The sequence below is a fragment of the Notolepis coatsorum genome (assembly GCF_963971535.1).
Source record: "Notolepis coatsorum genome assembly, chromosome: 16".
Classification (NCBI taxonomy): Eukaryota; Metazoa; Chordata; class Actinopteri; order Aulopiformes; family Paralepididae; genus Notolepis; species Notolepis coatsorum.
The window spans coordinates 94,800,815-94,820,390 of record NC_140180.1 but is presented as its reverse complement, the minus strand read 5'-3'; positions in this window follow the sequence as shown (position 1 = coordinate 94,820,390).

Genomic DNA, 19,576 nt, shown 5'->3' with positions numbered 1-19,576 from the left:
GGTATAGCGCCCCTAGTGGAGAGAGAACCAGCAGCCGCTACTGGGCGACGGACAAAGATATCTCACATGAATCGGGGCAGAGTCTTGATGTTCAGCCAACATATGCAAGGTTGTCCGAAAGTGAAACTGATGAACCCAGACGTTCTGCCAGAAAGAGACGTCCGCCCCACACTTTTACCTATGAGGAGCTAGGAGTTTGCTCTTAGTTCATTATATGAAATGTTGTAGTCTATTCTTCCCCTATTCTTCCCTCGTCTCAAATCAGTCCTGTTAGGTATTTGCACGCCGGAGAGTGTAGCCAGGCTGTCTCAGCAGTCATTATTATCATTATCATCACCAGACAGCTAGAGAACTGTACCCCTCAGTTATTAGGGTGTATTTGGCGCTCCCGGTGGTGTAATTTATTGAGATATTTGTAGTCAAACATAAGTATTGAGTCCTGAGAGGAAACACGAGTGAACTGTTGATCTGGACCAGTGGCGTAGCGGAGGCCCCCGCACCCCCCGCGGTGCGGGGGGGCCCCGGAGCTTAGGGGTCCCCGCCCCCACTGTAGGCTATCTTCTTAGATGTCGTAACGCGTGGGAACAGCAGTGTGGCAGTGAGAGAGGCCCAGTATGGTTCTGTGGGGCTGCAGCTGGATGCATCTCACGCAGAGGGCGGGGCCCCCCCTCCCTGCTATGTTGTGTCAGACTCCGGAAAGCAGAGTTGCGAGAGGCCAGTGTCATCAAAAGCATGTCTACCGGTAGTCATCAAAAGCATAGATATATATATATATATCTATGATCAAAAGAATGTCTGTCACTATAGCCAATTGAAATGCTAGAAATGGTCACGTGGACTGGGAAATGGAATAGTCCCACCGGGCCGTGTGTATATTTCCATAAAGCACTTTCACTTCCGCGTTCGAGATGGAGCGAGTAACAAAATGTATTAAAAAAAAAAAAAAAAAACATCGTTGGATAGCTTTTTTGCAACGGGGAAACAACAACAATGATGACAACTGTGTTCAAGTTGGCAGATAAAGTAGCTGCATTCAACGCCAATCTGGAATTGGAGGGCGGCGAGTGGATATTTGACATGTTTCATGTTTGGAGGACTGAACAACAAACAAGGTATGGTATGGAGTTGTGTTTTCATGCATCTGATCTGCTGTCCATCACTCGCCGCGGTGATCTGCAACAACTGATCTGCTGTTCATGAATGAATGAATGAATGAAAACTTTATTTAACAGATTGCAGAATGGTACGAGTAGACTACAGGTTACATTGGAACTGGAATCTAATCCATACATTTTTTAGTACATGGTTTAAGTGGCCGCAATGTCCAGTGTGATGATAATAATGATGTGTGTTGTAGCGGGACGGCCAGTAACGATATTCAGACATGGCACGAGATTATGGGTCATTGTAATTAAGAGGATTTACTGAAACTGCAAGTAGTGTCAGAGCCTGCATAGGCGGAGGGTGAGCTGGCCTGGACATTAGGGTCGGCTGTTATGGGATGGACCTCGCGCGGAGCCCGCAAATTTTTTTCACGTTATTATTGATTTAGGGGAGTGGGCGGGGCCTCATGGTCTGAGCTGCGGGGGGGCCCCGAGTTATTGCGCAACGCCACTGATCTGGACAACTGAATGATTACTCTGTACATGTTGTTGACTTTTGTTGAGGCCAAACTTCCGAACGAATTGTGCTGTTTGAGTCGCCGTTATCCCACTGCCTCCTCGTCTCCATCGCCACCGCTCTTTCACCACTCACTGGACCTTCACGGCCACCATCATCCTCATCTTCAGTCCTGGGCCCTCATGCATCAACGTGGACGTAGAACTTGACCTACTTCCACACGTAAGCACGGAATGTAGAACTAGCGCACACACAGGGAAGTCGGCATTCATCACACGTGCGTACGCAGGCTCTATGGTCCTCCGTGTTGATGAATACCACTTTGTTCTACCGTCAATGCTCGTGCATGATTATCCATATATGGTCATGAAAATGAGGAAACACCCCCCATGGGATGTGAAATAATGGACGGACCCGAGCGGGACACTGAGAAACTCCACGGAGAATTCACTGCTGTCGAACCAAGAAGACACTATCGCGTATTGTGGGATAAATAAAAGGCGGACTTGTAAACGGTGATGTCAGATATCAACGGCTCCCTAAGACCATTGCTGCAATTCTGCCTGGACAGCTCAAAATACTAATAAAGACCGTTCGTTGACCACTGTTTGGCGTTGGTTGTGTGTCATTATAACCGTGCTGTAATATGAATGCCTTTATTAGTTGTGTTCGATTGGCTATATGATTTTTAGATGCATCTATTTTGTTGTCGGCTAATAAAGACCGCGCTGGAATATGACTGCCTTTTCCCGTGTTGTTTGATTAATACCCCAGGGATTAAAGTTCTCCTCAATTTGATTCCAAATCGCGATGGATCCCCCGTCAATCTTCTACCTGCTGCATATGATTTCTAGAGGCATACTACAATCTATTTTGATGTCAGTATTGGGTAGCCTATATAAACAATATAATACGAGAGCATATACAAGAACAATGAATCTCACTGCATGTATGATAGCCTGCCTTTCAATACATGAACTTGAATTCCATCATGTTTGTGTGCGGGACTCACAAGGCTGTTGTCGCAATGGGTGGTACCGGTGTACAGTAATAATAACAGTCCACACAATATCACGATCCATGCCATAGCCTATGTTCTATTAGGACATGATCTGTGACGACAAATGTTCTAGAATGTTTGATTAAGATATCATACTCTGACAGCATGCCTATGAGCAACAAAAACGCGAACTTGAATCCCATCATATACATAGTCCGTCCACTATAGTGTCATTGCAATGCGTTGTCTATTCTTTCTTATACAGTAAAAAGGGGGAAGAACACTATATTCATATGCCTTGTATTCTGCTTACAGCTTCGAAGTTCCACTTGTTTCGTTTAACGTAAAGCCTTTTAAATATAATCAAAACGTTCCCGTGTTTCTGCGGTCTGCGCAGAATAATAACGAGTTGAGCTTTATGATTTATGATGAATTGGAAATGGGGGACCCTGATGTAAACATGACGGAAGTTGGTCTGCATCCCCAATTAACAATTGTATGTACTGAGCTGTACTGTACTGTACCCATTCTGCAATCTGTTAATAAACTTTTCAATCAATCAATCAATCAAGCTACGCGGAGCGCAGTCAGTCAGTAGCCTACACCCCGTATATTCCGATAACGCTATATAAACCATGCTGCATTCATTCTGAGAGAAAGATCTATTATTCCAAATGCTATTTATAGGGTTTTGACCATAATTACACTACTGTTGCTATTTTACAATGAACTATAATGAACTACGGTTCGTACAGAACGTGCCAGTGTTATTATGCACAGAAGCTAATTTCCTTGTTGTAATAATATATTCTACCACTGGGCGCTAGGTACGCCAGGTCTGACCTGTGCGTAGATGTACGCACAAAGTCAAGTTCAAGTTGAAGTTGATGAATCCCACTCTTTGCTTAGAAATGATCGTACGCACAGGGTAAGCACAGATCTGTGCGTAGAACACGTTGATGCATGAGGGCCCTGGTCTCCACTACTTATCAGGTTCAATCTGCTTCCTCTTCTCCTCAACAAATTGAACAAACAGACATTTAATTTTCCCTTGATTTTATGTTTCATTCCGAGATCTTGGTAATTCTTTCCCTTTATTGTTCTAGTTGAGTCTCAACATTTAAAGATTTTGGTTGAAGTACACTAAATTTAGTTGTTGTATTGAATACATTTATCCATATTAGGCGTATTAGGTGAAAATGTAATTAGAAATGGAATTATTTTCTCAAAACTGCATTATGAATCAAACCGTGAATTTTGTGAACCGTTCCAGCCCTAGAAAGTACATTATGCAGGTTAATGTGTGATAACTTTACTCTCAAAGATGGAGGAAAGCGAGTACAGAAGAGGAAGATGATGTATTATTTTCAGGAGCCAGGACTGCTCAGCAAAACAAAACTAAAAAACTAAACTGGAAAAAGTTTAAAGATTGCATAAGTCATGTCATGAAACTATCAATCAATTTGTCAATGTTTAAGCATCTACTTCCTCCTGCAATCCTGGAAATGAATAGGCTGTGACACATTGTGGTCTGACACAGACTTAGTCCCAGTAGGCACACCGAGTGTCGGCTAGCATGCTAGCAGGTGCTAGTTAGCTTGAGGGTCAGCCCTATGGTCCCACAGCACTATGTTCTCACATTTCTAAGATTTTTCTCAAAATGAGGCCCTAAGTTACCACAGCCCAATGGTCCCACAGCCATATGTTCCCACATTTTTACGATTCTTTTCCAAATTAGGCCCTATATTCCCACAGCCCAATGTTCCAGACGAACCCTCCACTACCAGAGGACAATTGGATAATAGGTTGGGTGTAATTGGCTACCAAATTAAGAGAAACTAGGATAAAATCAGATACAAATCTATGAAAAAAGGAAATGTGGGAACATAGTGCTGTGGGAACATAGCACATAGGCACACTCCCATTAGCTTCATACCAATAATCACTGTTGTAAACATTGGGACAGCAGTTCTTTTTTATTTTTATTTTTTTTTCCTCCTTTTTCCTCCGTTTTTCTCTCATCCCAATGTTAGTTGTTATAGGGTGACCATATTTTGATTTCCAAAAAAGAGGACATGCTGGCCCCAGCCTCGAGATACTTAATGATACTTTGCACAATCGAAGCAGGCATGGCCACCTTCATTTCACTATGTCTTGTGTATGTACTGTACTGTATGTGATGAATAAACCTCTTGAATCTTGAATCTCTACTCAAAGTTTACTCAAAGATGCCTTTATTGTTTTAACCCCTTAACATGCACCCAGAAAAGCGTCCATTTTCTTTTTTACTTGAACTTGAGGACTGCATTCTTTTTTTGCAAAGCTTATCTTTATACGTTATGCTTAGCACACGCATAAGCCTGGTCTCTTTTGAAAGATAACATTCTGAAGTTACTAATGCAAAAAAGGAAAATCACTTTTAGTGCTAATGAAATAGAGTAGCATAATAGGTCTGAACTTGAGTTGAACGTGAACTTGTGTACTCACATTTTTCTGCAGTGGTTGCAATATTCCAAATGTAACCACATAACATGCGCCCAGAAAAGTGGCAATTTTTTTACTTGAACTTGAGGACTGCATACTTTTTTTGCAAAGCTTATCTTTATACTTTATGCTTATAGCACATGCATACGCCTGGTCTCTTTTGAAAGATAACATTCTGAAGTTTCGTACACAATAAATAAAACAAATTTGCACTTTTAGTGCTAATGAGTAACATAGGGCTGAACATGAGTTGAACATGTGTACTCACGTTTTTATGTAGTAGTTGCAATATTCCAAAATAATATATTGTAGTGACTGTACATAATTCACAAGGAACTCGTTGGGAATGGTAGTTCCCCCCGGACGATTTAGAGGGTGGCACTTCCTGCTACCGGCATTCTTATTTTACTGTCGACACGACTACGTCGACTTGTTGTTACGCTGATGAATAAAGGAATTAGGTTTAACTTCGAGACACCGCCTCCGACTCCTTCTTCTCAGCGCTACACTGGTGACCCTGACGTTAGTCTCGAAGAAGTTTCCGAGACGGAGAATACGACGAACATGGCAAACAACGCTGGTTTTCTCAGACTGCCTGAGTTTTGGGAGCAGTCGGCGGCCGCGTGGTTCGCCCAGGCGGAGGCGCAATTCGCCCTACGGGGAATCGTGGATGACGCCGCTCGATACTTCCACGTCGTCTCGAGTCTGAACAACACTACGGCGGCGAGAACGGTAGGCTTCATTACCGCTCCGCCGGCCCGGGATAGATATGAGGCGTTTAAGACGCACCTGCTCAGGATTTTTGAGTTGTCGCCGTCTGAGCGGGCCCGACGCTTGTTGGATATACGTGGCTTGGGAGACAGCAAGCCGTCGGCGCATATGGAGATGATGCTGAATCTACTGGGTGCCGAGCAGCCGAACTTTTTATTTAAAGAGCTGTTCCTCAGACACATGCCGCCACGGGTACAGACGGCGCTGGCCAATACAAACATTGTGGATCCCCGTGCTCTGGCAGAGGAGGCAGATCGGTTCTACCTGGCCACGCAGCACTTAGCCCCAGAGGTGCTGGCCCCGACACGGGCGCACATGCCCAGAGGGGGAGGGGCGAAGATGGAGAGGGGCGCCGCGGCCGACGGCAATAATGACACAGGCCTGTGTTATTTCCATGCACGCTTCGGCGCGAAAGCAACGAAGTGCCGCCCGCCTTGTACTTTTGTCAGGGCGGGAAACGCCAACACCTGCGCCCAGTAGCGGCCGTGAGCGCAGGTACGTCGAACAGGCTACTCTTCATTAAGGACACACTCTCTGGTCGAGAATTCCTCTGCGACACCGGAGCACAGAGGAGCGTCCTACCGGCGACGGTGGAGGACACCGCCGGCGGGGGGGGGGGTCCGCGACTGACGACCGCCAACGGTAACCCGATCCGCACCTACGGCACGAGGACCGTGGAGTTGTGTTTCGGGGGACAGCGGTTCACGTGGGAGTTTGTCACGGCCGACGTCTCGTTCCCACTACTCGGGGCGGATTTCCTCTGCGCACATGGGCTCCTCGTGGACGTGAGGCACGGCCGCCTGGTAGACGCCCAGACGTACGCTTCCTTGACTTGTGTGCGCAATGAAGTGGTATACAGCGGGCTGGCCAGCTCGCTCGCAGAAGGTGACGTGTACCAACGCCTACTGCGGGAGTTTCCCGGCTTGACACAGCCTACGTTCTCGGCCGCGACCACCAAACACGGGGTCGAGCATCACATGTACCTAGCTGATGTACGCTAGGGCCCGCCGGCTCAACCCTGACAGACTAGCAGTCGCTAGGTCAGAGTTCGCCAACATGGAGAAGTTGGGGATTGTCCGACGCTCGGACAGCCCCTGGGCCTCGCCGCTGCACATCGTGCCCAAACCGGACGGGGGATGGAGACCGTGCGGGGACTACAGACGCCTCAACGATGCTACCACGCCAGACCGCTACCCAGTCCCCCACATCCAGGACTTCTCAGGGCACCTGGCGGGTAAGCTGTTCTTTTCGTAAGTAGACCTGGTACGCGGTTACCACCAAGTGCCGGTACACCCCTTGGACGTCCCGAAGACGGCGGTGGTAACACCCTTCGGTCTATTTGAGTTCCTACGGATGCCGTTCGGACTGAAGAACGCGGCACAGTCTTTCCAGAGGCTAATGGACTCGACGCTCAGAGACATGCCGTTTATTTTTGTCTACCTGGACGACATCCTCGTCGCCAGCTCCTCGCCCGAAGAGCACCTGGAGCACCTACGATGCCTCTTTACGAGGCTGGGCCAAAACGGCCTAATCATCAACCCGGCTAAGTGTCAGTTCGGGTTGACCTCCATACGGTTCCTCGGACACCTCATCGACAGGAGGGGGGCCGCCCCCCTCCCGTCGAAAGTGGAGGCCGTTTCCGCTTTCCCACGACCCCCGACGGCCCGGGCGCTCAGGGAATTTCTCGGGATGGTGACGTTTTATCACCGGTTCATCCCCCGGGCGGCCCACACCATGCGGCCGCTTTACGAGGCGCTGAAGGACAAGTCCCCCAACCAGCCGGTCGACTGGACGGCCGAGAGGACGACAGCCTTCGCGGCCACCAAGGCGGCCCTGGCGGGTGCAGCCATGTTGGCTCACCGGTCACCGGGGGCCCCGGTCGCCATTACCACCGACGCGTCAGACTACGCGGTGGGCGCAGTGCATGAACAATACGTTGACGGCGCCTGGCAACCGCTGGCGTTTTTCAGCCGTCAACTGACCCCCAGGGAGCGCAAGTACAGTGCATTTGACAGAGAGCTCCTAGGTCTCTGGTTGGCGGTGCGCCATTTTCGTTTCATGCTGGAGGGCCGGGAGTTTACGGCCTTCGTCGACCACAAACCCCTCACGTTCTCCATGTCCAAGGTGGCTGAACCGTGGTCCGCGCGACAACAGCGCCAACTCTCGTACATTTCCGAGTACACAACAGACATACGGCATATTGCCGGGAAAGCCAACGTGGTCGCAGACTGCCTATCCAGGGTCGTCATCGGAGCTGTGCAACTGGGCCTCGACTACGTCGCCATGGGCTCGGAACAGGCCTCCGACCACGACATCCAGGCCCTCAGGACAGCGGATACCAGTCTGCGCCTCAGAGACGTCGCGATTGGCGGCTCGGGCGCGTCCCTGCTCTGTGACCTCTCCACCGGGCAACCCCGGCCGCTGGTCCCTATAGGCTGGCGCAGGCGGGCTTTCGAGGCTGTGCACGACCTGTCTCACCCCGGTAGGAAGCCTTCGAGCAGGTTGGTGTCACAGAAGTTTGTGTGGCGAGGGCTCAAGAAAGACGTGATGGCCTGGGTCGACGCGTGTGTGTCCTGCCAACGGGCTAAAGTGCACCGACATACCAAGGCCCCGCTTGTGACATTCGTGGTTCCCGAGAGGAGATTCGACCACGTCAATGTTGACCTCGTGGGCCCGCTTCCTTCCTCTCACGGGTTTACCTACCTGTTCACTATGGTGGACAGGACCACCCGATGGCCGGAAGCCGTTCCCCTCGCCTCGACGTCTTCTTCCGACGTGGCCCGCGCCTTTATCAGCACGTGGATCGCACGTTTCGGGACCCCGTCTGACCTCTCCTCCGACCGGGGCTCGCAGTTCACCTCAGAGCTCTGGAATGCGGTCGCCAGCGGCCTGGGGGTTAAGCTGCACCGTACAACCGCGTACCACCCGCAGGCCAACGGGCTATGCGAACGTTTCCACCGGTCCATTAAGGCGGCGATAAGCTGCCGTGGGTCATGCTCGGACTTAGGAGCGCCCCCAAGGAAGACCTGCAGGCCTCGTCCGCGGAACTGTTATACGGCCAGACATTGCGCGTCCCGGGGGATTTCATTCCGGACGCGACAACCCCTTGGTCCGCGGCCAGCCAGCGTTCCACCCTGCGGGAAGCGGCTCAGACCTTCGCCCCGATTCCCACGTCGCAGCATGGTACCCCCGTTTCCCGGGTGCCGCGCAGCCTGCACACGGCGGAGTATGTTTTTGTTCGCCACGATGCGCACCGTGGGCCCCTACGCCCCCCTTACGATGGCCCGTTTAGGGTCCTGCGACACGGGAACAAGGACCTCATGGTCGACATGGGCGGTAGGACGGAGACCGTGTCAATAGACAGGATCAAGCCCGCTCACATAGACGTTTCACAGCCTTTGGAGTTGGCCCTTCCCCCCCGCAGGGGTCGTCCGCCGTTGCCCCGGGTGCCACCGCCCACAGAGCCACCGGCGGCCTCACCGATGCCAGCGCCCCCGGGTGTCGGTGAGGGTACGGGCGCTTGCGACGCTTTCCCCTCTCCGCCCCCGGTTTTCCGCGCTCGCCGAGGCCGTTTCGTGCCCCCGGGTGTCGTGGACGGCGCGGGCGCTTATGCCACTCCGCCCTCCCCGCCCCCGGCTTTCCGCACACGCAGAGGCCGGGCAATTGTTCCCCCACGCCGGGGGGATTTTGACTATGGGTGAATTCTGGGGGGGCTTGTGTAGTGACTGTACATAATTCACAAGGAACTCGTTGGGAATGGTAGTTCCCCCCGGACGATTTAGAGGGTGGCACTTCCTGCCACCGGCATTCTTATTTTACTGTCGACACGACTACGTCGACTTGTTGTTACGCTGATGAATAAAGGAATTAGGTTTAACTTCGAGACACCGCCTCCGACTCCTTCTTCTCAGCGCTACAATATATATATTTTTTGAATAAGCTGGAAAACACAGCAAATCCATAGCCTGAAGTCTTACGTGTGTTGTTGCGCCTTACAAATACATTTGATTTTGATTTGATTATCAATAAAGTGATATCTGGAACACACAAACACACTATTTTTTAAATCACATGCCATGAAACTCTGGGACCTGGCTGAATTTAAGACTGCACAAATCATGTTTAAAGCACGAAACAATTCACTCCCAGGTAACATCCAAAAATTCTGTTATAGAGAGGGGGGTTACAATTTAGAGGAGAGTCTAACTTCAAGAAAGAGGCTGTTGATTCAAAAATGTATGTATATTTCAGTTTGTGGAGTGAATATGAGTTGCATAAGATAATAGAGTGTGAAGGTATACTGATACTGTCTATCTGTATGTCATGTATGTCATATATGTTATTATGAATTGAAAATGGGGGACCCTGATGTAAACAAGACGAAAGTCTTTCTCTGGTCTGCATCCCCTTAACAATTGTGTGTATTGAGCCGTACTGTATTGTACCCATTCTGCAATCTGTTAATAAAGTTTTCAATCAATCAATCAATCAATCAATCAATCAAGGGGGTAGGAATACATACGTTTATACTTCATCCTACTCCTGCTTGTTTGTTTTTTAATCTGTTTATTATTTGTTTTTTATTATTATTTATTTTCAATTTATGTTCGAAATAAATAAACGCATTCATTCAAGATATTGTGTGAGCAAAAGTATAGTTAATTTACTCATACAGTATGTACATCCTCTGGCCTCGCACGGATCTCACAGCTGTGCCCGCACAGTGCAATACTCCAATTCAGCCATTGGCAATTCAGCCATTGCGTGGGTGTCGTTGCTGAGCCGCCCTCACAGCGCGGCCATCAGAGCGCGGCCCTGAGAGCGCCGCTGGCTCTGCGGCTCTGCAGCTGCATGCTTCTCTGGGAGTCTGGGGTGATAATCTGGCGCGGCGCGTAAAAAATCGCACGCCTGACATATCGGCATGTAACTCGAGAACCCCCCCGGAGGCCCCGGACAGGGCGTGAAAAGAGGACATGTCCGGGCAAAAGAGGACGTTTGGTCACCCTACGTTCTGCCAATTCCCAATCCCCTTCCTGGTCGCTGCGCACCTACCCCCTACAGTTGGTCTGGGAGAGTGGAGGCTACCACGTGCTTCCTCCGACACATGTGTAGCCAATCAACCGCTTCTTTTCACCTGGCAGCACGGACTCTCACTGAGAGGGTGTAACGTGTGGAAGGATCACACTACCCCCCGTAGATCCTTTCCTCGCTGAGCAGGCGCCCCGACCGAACTGTAGGAGTCGCTGTTTTACAACGACCAGGACCCACCCACCGGCTTTCCCACCCTCTAACACTGCCAATTGTGTTAGTACGACGGCCGGCCAAGCCGGAAGCAACGCAGAGAGCTGGGCTCGATACCAGTATCTCCTGCGTTGGTGGCGAGCGCCTTGCCCACTGCGCCACCCGGCCCCCCCGGGACAGCAGTTCTTAACCCTTTCACTACCACACTACCAAAGGGTTAACCCTTTCACTGTGACAATACAGAAGGTACCCTTTCACTGCCACATGCCAAATGGTTAACCCTTTCACTACCACACTACATAAGGTTAACATAAGGTAGTGAAAGGTTAAACGTGGGGTCCGGGGACCACCAGGCGTACTTGGGGGAGTTCTTGAGGGTCAACAGAAGAAATGTCACTATTACCTAATTGACTATGTCCTGGCTTCACTCCACTGGCTCCCCGTTACATTTCCGCATACATTTTTAATTATTACTGACTGTTTTTAAAGCACTACATGGGCTGGCTCCACTGTACCTGGCTGAGCTCCTGCACCACCACACCCCATCCAGAGCCCTAAGGTCTGCTGCTGACCAGCTGCTGCTGGAAGTGCCTAGGACCCGGCTCATAACCAGGGGAGACAGAGCCTTCGCTGCTGCTGCCCCTCGGCTTTGGAACAACCTCCCCCCCACATAAGATCTGCCCAGAGCCTAGAGGCTTTTAAATCCCTGCTCAAAACGCACCTCTTTTCCCTGGCCCTTGACCAGAGTTAGCCTGCCACTTGCACATGACGTTTGATGTTACTCTGGACTTTTTTTTTAATCTAATTTCTGGTCTCTTTTATATTGCACCTTGCTCTTGTTTCCCTAATTGTACAATACCTTTTTCTGTTATTTTTGTGTAGTTTTTAGTTTTTACTTATTACTCCATTGTATGTGTTTTTTATCATGTACCTGTGAAGCACTTTGGTTTGGCTTTAGTCATTTGTAAACATGCTATAAAAATAAAGTTGACTTGACTTGACTTGACTTGACTTGACTTGACTTGACTTGACTTGACTTGACTTGACTTGACTAGAAGTTACCCCAATGGGAGAATGTAGAATGACTTGACTATTCGGATATGTCTCACACTCTCCACTGCTATCTGCCTGCCTACAGTATAGACAGTAATGTTATGGAGTTATGGGGTAACTAAATATTCACAAACGGGGATCCCAGAGACAACATCTTATCAAATGGGGGTCCACAGCCTGACATAATAGCAATTGACCCATGTTGAACCCTGCCCTTTTTTCTTCACTTTCCAATCGCAAAAGTTTGTTCAAAGTTTGTCCGAAGTGAAGCAACAGTTTTGATTGGATCAATAAAAGAGGGCGGGGCTTGAGGTAGGTCAATTGCTCCCAATGCTTTGCCAGAGTGTCTAGACTGCCCTCCGAACACTCAGAGAGAGTGTTTCTCTGATTAAACAATGGGAATTATGAAAGCCTTCTGAATTTATGAACTGTCCCGTTTGTGCCGAAATAAAAACACACCCATAGTGGAGTTTGAAATTGTATCTTTTTTTAATTTCTTATGTACCTAGATACTATTGTTACCTTGTATATATATATATATATATGTATAGTATGTGTTACATTGCACACACTACTATAAAGACATGTATGTTAGTGTGGCGTTTATCTGATAATATTAAATAATGAAAGATAGAAAACCTCTTTCAGAGGTTTATTCAAAGGTGAATCAAGCCATAGTACAGACAGGAAAATAAATACGTTGCAAGGAAAACGGTACATTGCAACGGGCAGAATCCACTTCTACATTCTGAATTCTGCCAAGAACAGAAAGAAACAAGTGACTTATATCATGTCCATAAGCCAATGAAATGGCTCTTCAAAAATATTTGAAAACCAAACAAGGAAATAGCTATTGGTCAGCTAGAGTCTAGGGCCCTCATTCATCAACGTGTTCTACGCACAGATCTGTGCTTACCCTGTGCGTACGATCATTTCTAAGCAAAGAGTGGGATTCATCAATTTCGATTTGAACTTGACTCCGTGCTTACATCTACGCACAGGTCAGACCACACTTACCTGGCGCCCAGTGGTAGAATATATTATTACAACAAGGAAATGAGCTTCTGTGCATAATAACACTGGCATGTTCTGTACGAACCGTAGTTCATTATAGTTCATTGTAAAATAGCAACAGTAGTGTAATTATGGTCAAAACCCTATAAATAGCATTTGGAATAATAGATCTTTCTCTCAGAATGAATGCAGCATGGTTTATATAGCGTTATCGGAATATACGGGGTGTAGGCTACTGACTGACTGCGCTCCGCGTAGCTTGATTGATTGATTGATTGAAAAGTTTATTAACAGATTGCAGAATGGGTACAGTACAGTACAGCTCAGTACATACAATTGTTAATTGGGGATGCAGACCAACTTTCGTCTTGTTTACATCAGGGTCCCCCATTTTCAATTCATCATAAATCATAAAGCTCAACTCGTTATTATTTTGCGCACAGACCGCCGAAACACGGGAACGTTTTGATTATATTTAAAAGGCTTTACGTTAAACGAAACAAGTGGAATTTCGAAGCTGTAAGCAGAATAAGTCATATGAATATAGTGTTCTTCCCCCTTTTTACTGTATAAGAAAGAATAGAAAACGCATTGCAATGACACCATGCAGATAGTGGACAGACTATATGATGGGATTCAAGTTCGCGTTTTTGTTGCTCATAGGCATGCTGTCAGAGTATGATATCTTAATCAAACATTCTAGAACATTTGTCGTCACAGATCATGTCCTAATAGAACATAGGCTATGGCATGGATTGTGATATTGTGTGGACTGTTATTATTACTGTACACCGGTACCACCCATTGTGACAACAGCCTTGTGAGTCCCGCACACAAACATGATGGAATTCAAGTTCATGTATTGAAAGGCGGCTACATCATACATGCAGTGAGATTCATTGTTCTTGTATATGCTCTCGTATTATATTGTTTATATAGGCTACCCAATACTGACATCAAAATAGATTGTAGTATGCCTCTAGAAATCATATGCAGCAGGTAGAAAATTGACGGGAGATCCATCGCGATTTGGAATAGAATTGAGGAGAACTTTAATCCCTGTGTATTAATCAAACAACACGGGAAAAGGCAGTCATATTCCAACGCGGTCTTTATTAGCCGACAACAAAATAGATGCCTCTAAAAATCATATAGCCAATCGAACACAACTAATAAAGGCATTCATATTACAGCACGGTTATGATGACACACAACCAACGCCAAACAGTGGTCAACGAACGGTCTTTATTAGTATTTTGAGCTGTCCAGGCAGAATTGCAGCAATGGTCTTAGGGAGCCGTTGATATCTGACATCACCGTTTACAAATCCGCCTTTTATTTATCCCATAATACGCGATAGTGTCTTCTTGGTTCGACAGCAGTGAATTCTCCGTGGAGTTTCTCAGAGTCCCGCTCGGGTCAGTCCATTATTTCACATCCCATGGGGGGTGTTTCCTCATTTTCATGACCATATATGGATAATCATGCACGAGCATTGATGGTAGAACAAAGTGGTATTCATCAACACGGAGGAGCATAGAGCCTGCTTACGCACCGTGTGATGAATCCCGACTTCCCTGTGCGTACACTAGTTCTACATTCCGTGCTTACGTGTGGAAATAGAAATGTTCTACGCACACTATTGATGAATGAGGGCCTAGGATTACAGCTGAGCTCAACAGTCCTGAAAAGCTGAGGACACATCCTCCTGACAACAGGTGGCTGTTGTGAGGAATGTGATGGCATTCCCTGTGTGCACACATAGAACTTGCCAGCTTTAATACAGTAAAAAACTGTACATTGTTGACACTGTTTAAGTCATTTTTACAATAGATAGAATTATAGATGGATAGGTATGGTAGATAAATATGGTAGATTTATAGATAGATACATACTAGATATATAGATATTCTTACATTAGCAAAAAACTGCCAAAGTCAGGGACTACGGATGAAAACGAGCTCATTAGCTAACTCTGGCACATTTTCATTGATGTGGAAACTGAAAGTGTTGATTGATGTGCATTGTCCCTGGGTAATAAATACATACATCAAAACTCAACCCTTGGTAAGAAATTCATACCACTTCATGTAAACAGAAGTGGTGTAATAATACATAAAGGTGAATTTCATTGTGAGTTTATAATTATGTCATGTAGGATTCTACAAGGGAGAAACCATATGTGTTATGGTAATGTTACTACTAGCATGGGAGAAAACACACCAAGACATGTTCATACACATAGACACACATACATATTACATACATACACGCATACACATACATCATGCATACACATACTGTACATGCACGCACACACACATAGACATTCCTCCACCTCTCATCCACACTCTGCTCTGTCTGGAGAGTTGTGAAATAGGTTACAGCTAGCCTACTGAATGAATAATTATAAGCTAGCAAGAGAGCCAACGGGTGTTATAGTCTTAGTTGTCTAAGAATCATCCAGCGGCAGACCAGGCGCTCTGAGAACTGTATGCAGTGATCAACGATGCAGAAAATATGCACCCAGAGGCGGCTCGCATCGCTGCTGGAGATTTCAACCAAGTGTCTCTGTGCAAAGTGTTGCAGAAATTGTTTCAACATGTTGTTCTAAACAAACAAGGACAATGGGTCTCATTCACCAACGGACTTACAACAAAAAGGGCTTTCTCTTATGGCCATTTGAGACCTTTTCGGGCAAGACATGAATATAGACAATATATTATAACATAATATAAATTATATATGTTTTATTGGGACGGTTGGTGAATCCCAAAATCTGCCCGAAAAGGTCTCAAATGGCCCTAAGAGAAAGCCCTTTTTGTCGTTAGTCCTTGGTGAATGAGACCCAATATATTTTGGACCACTACTATGTGACAATATGGAAGGCATACAAATATTTTCTCCCAGTCAAGGGATTTATTCAGAAGTCTATAAGTGACGTTGTCTCCACAAAAACAATCCGGGCGTCCCTCAACCAGGAACCAAGGATTAATAGTTCCATGTGGAAACATGATACAATATCCGCTAGACGATCACAGCAGCCAAAGGGGAACCTTCATTCAAACCTTTATTTATTCTCGAAAAGGACAATTGAGGTCAACCTCATTTCCAAAGTCGTCGAGACTTAGACATTTCAATTAGACAGCAACAACACAGTGACAGTTCAGATGTGGCAGGAACAGTTTAATGGGTAAGCAGGGGTCAATACCAGAATATCAGTCTATGTGGCAAACAAATCCAGTAAGGGAGCAGGCAGGAGGAGAAGTCCGAAATACAAAATCCAACAAAGCAGAAACAGGCAGGATGAATCAGAATAGCAGAACGCTGGATAGCTAAGTAAGACAGTTAGACAATCTGACAGGGAGCAAGGGAAATGAACAGGTCTATATATTTGAAGGGGATGATTAGCTAATGAGGGGCAGGTCAGGTGTGTGTGGAGCAGGCCAGGTGAACGTGATCAGCAGGTGATGCAGGAGAGAGTGTCCAGGTCTGAAACAACAGGAGAGTTAATATCAGAAAACAAAGAACATATCAGTGGCGGCTGGCCACCGGGGGCGCTAGGACGCCGACCCACCTGTTAAATGAGAGAAGAAGAAAAAAAAACGTTTTAGTTTTTTGTTTTATAGCCCTATAAATAATATAAACATGTTTAAAATGAATAATATTTACTCATTTTAAGTATGTTTGTGTTTCCAATGCACAATATAACGTTAATATATAAAATAAAAAATACTCGTTTTCCTGAACAGGAAGTGACTCACTCCTGCCGCATTTCTCCTGCCGCATTTCTCCTAGCCGTATTTCTCGGCCCGGGCTAGACGCAATAGCGCTCTGAGTGCGCGTCACTGTTTGATCGCTGTATCCGTCGCAGCCAATCAGTGCGTAACGCGCTGTGCGTTGAAATATGATGTATTATGTTGGAAACCGGGCGCGATTTGAAGCGGTCTAAGCAGCAGCGTCAAGAATTTCCATAGCCGCATTTCGCGGAGACGCTCTCTGATTGGCCGACGCCAGTATTTTTTTCCGTAGCAGAATTTCGCAGAGACGCTCTCTGATTGGCCGACGCCACTTTTCTATGTTCCAATTTTAGGTTTTCTAGCTTGGTAGAGATAGTTGTGTTGTTGTGAGATGCAGCTATTTGTCTTAGAGCGTGACTGCAAGTTCTTTCGACGGTTAAGCTTAGGCACTCTTTCAAAGTTGGTTATGGTTAGAGTTTGTCTTAGAGCATGGCGATAGAACGCCAGGTAGTTTGCAGTCTGTTCGACGCGGAAATGGACAAAGAAATCAAGTACTTGTTGTGCTAACAACAGCTAACACTTGACTAACAAGCTATATGGCGGATGCAGTCTGGACAGTGGACAGTGGTCTGGATATACATCATCAACAGCGGATTATACACTTTATAAAGCACACCACGTTTCAATTAAACAAAGTGAGTTTATGCTGTTGTGTTGTGATGCAGCTATTTGTTGTTAGCTCACACAGTACTTGTTGGCTATAAGCTATATATGGATGCAGTGTGGAGGGACATGCATGGACAATGGACATCAACACAGTCTGGACAATGGAGTGGCCCTTCTGCCTGCTGTCAACTTAACAACAACAAGGTAGATTTGCGATATCGCTCTCTCTCTCTCTCTCTCTCTCTCTCTCTCTCTCTCTCTCTCTCTCTCTCTCTCTCTCTCTCTCTCTCTCTCTCGCTCTCTCTCTCTCTCCCTCTCTCTCTCTCTCCCTCTCTCTTTCCCTCTCTCTCTCTCTCGCTCTCTCTCTCTCGCTCTCTCTCTATCTCCCTCTCTCTCCCTCTCTCTCTCTCTCGCTCTCTCTCGCTCTCTCTCTCTCTCTCACAATCCTGTGTCTCCGAGAAATGCGGCTATGAAATGCTGAGATGATAATAGCACTTCAAAACGCGCTGCTGTGTTGTGAACTATAACATTAATTTTGCTGCTGCTGATGCATAATGTATGAATGAATGAATGGTGAGTTGTTTAAAATGACAACATATACATGTGTTAATTATTTATTGGATTGATCCGAGAGACAGAGAGAGAGATTGCTCCAGAGCATTTATTAACGTTACGTTACATTTTCAACTCGACCTAACGTCGAGTTGCGACCCACCAATGGAAGATAGTACCAGCCGCTACTGGAACATATTAAAGCTGAAGTTGTCAGAGAATTTCACTCCTCTATACTGTAAAAGGAAAGGGATGTGACAAATACACTTGAATAATATATGCACAAGCACAAGCACACACACACACACACACACACACACACACACACACACACACACACACACACACACACACACACACACACACACACACACACACACACACACACACACACACACACACTCACTCACACACATTCCTCCCCCTCCCATCCACATGCACGCATCTGCTCTGTCTGGGCGAGGAGCTATGAAATAGGTTACAGCTAACCCACTAAATGAATCATTCAGATCGTCCCAGGCCATAATTTAAATGTAACTGCCAAGTCACAGTCACTAAAACAAACTAAACTCTTAGTTACTGTGTCAACCTTTTCCATTTTGCATCTCTGAGATATACATGATAATATGATAACAAATAACAATAAAAAAAAAATCTGTGGTATTCCTTTGGTTGTGGAAGCCTGTAATCAGCCCCTGAATGATGCCGCACCCACCTTTCAACCCGGACCCCTGGATGATAAGCCACACCCACCTTTCAACCAATACCCTGCATGGATGATAAGCCACACCCACCTTTCAACCCATACCCTGCCTGGATGATAAGCCACACCCACTTCCATCCCACACCCTAGACGATAAGCCACACCCATTTTTTATTACAGGCCCTGAATGATAAGCCACACCCATTTTTCATTCCAGACCCTGAATGATAAGCCACACCCATGGCCACATGTCAACCCATAGCCTGAATGATAAGCCACACCCACGGCCACATGTCAACCCATAGCCTGAATGATAAGCCACACCCACGGCCACATGTCAACCCATAGCCTGAATGATAAGCCACACCCACGGCCACATGTCAACCCATAGCCTGAATGATAAGCCACACCAACATTTCAAGCCAGACCCAGGATGATAAGCCACACCCACATGTCAACCCATAGACCACCGCAACACTTCCGGGATTCTGAAATCGGGGAGGAGATAGCGGGGGGAGCATATGAATGAATGTGGATCAGAGCCGTGATGTAAGTGGTTGCCGATACGGCTGTGGGGGTGCTAGAGACATGATCGAATAGACGTTTATGCGCCTCAATCTCCTGAACACGGCGTGACCCATTCCTAATCGATCAGAACTAAATCGGCAGAGAAAAAGCCCATTTTAAAGCACCTATTCTCCATGCACATGCGCAGATTGCCCATGGAGTCTG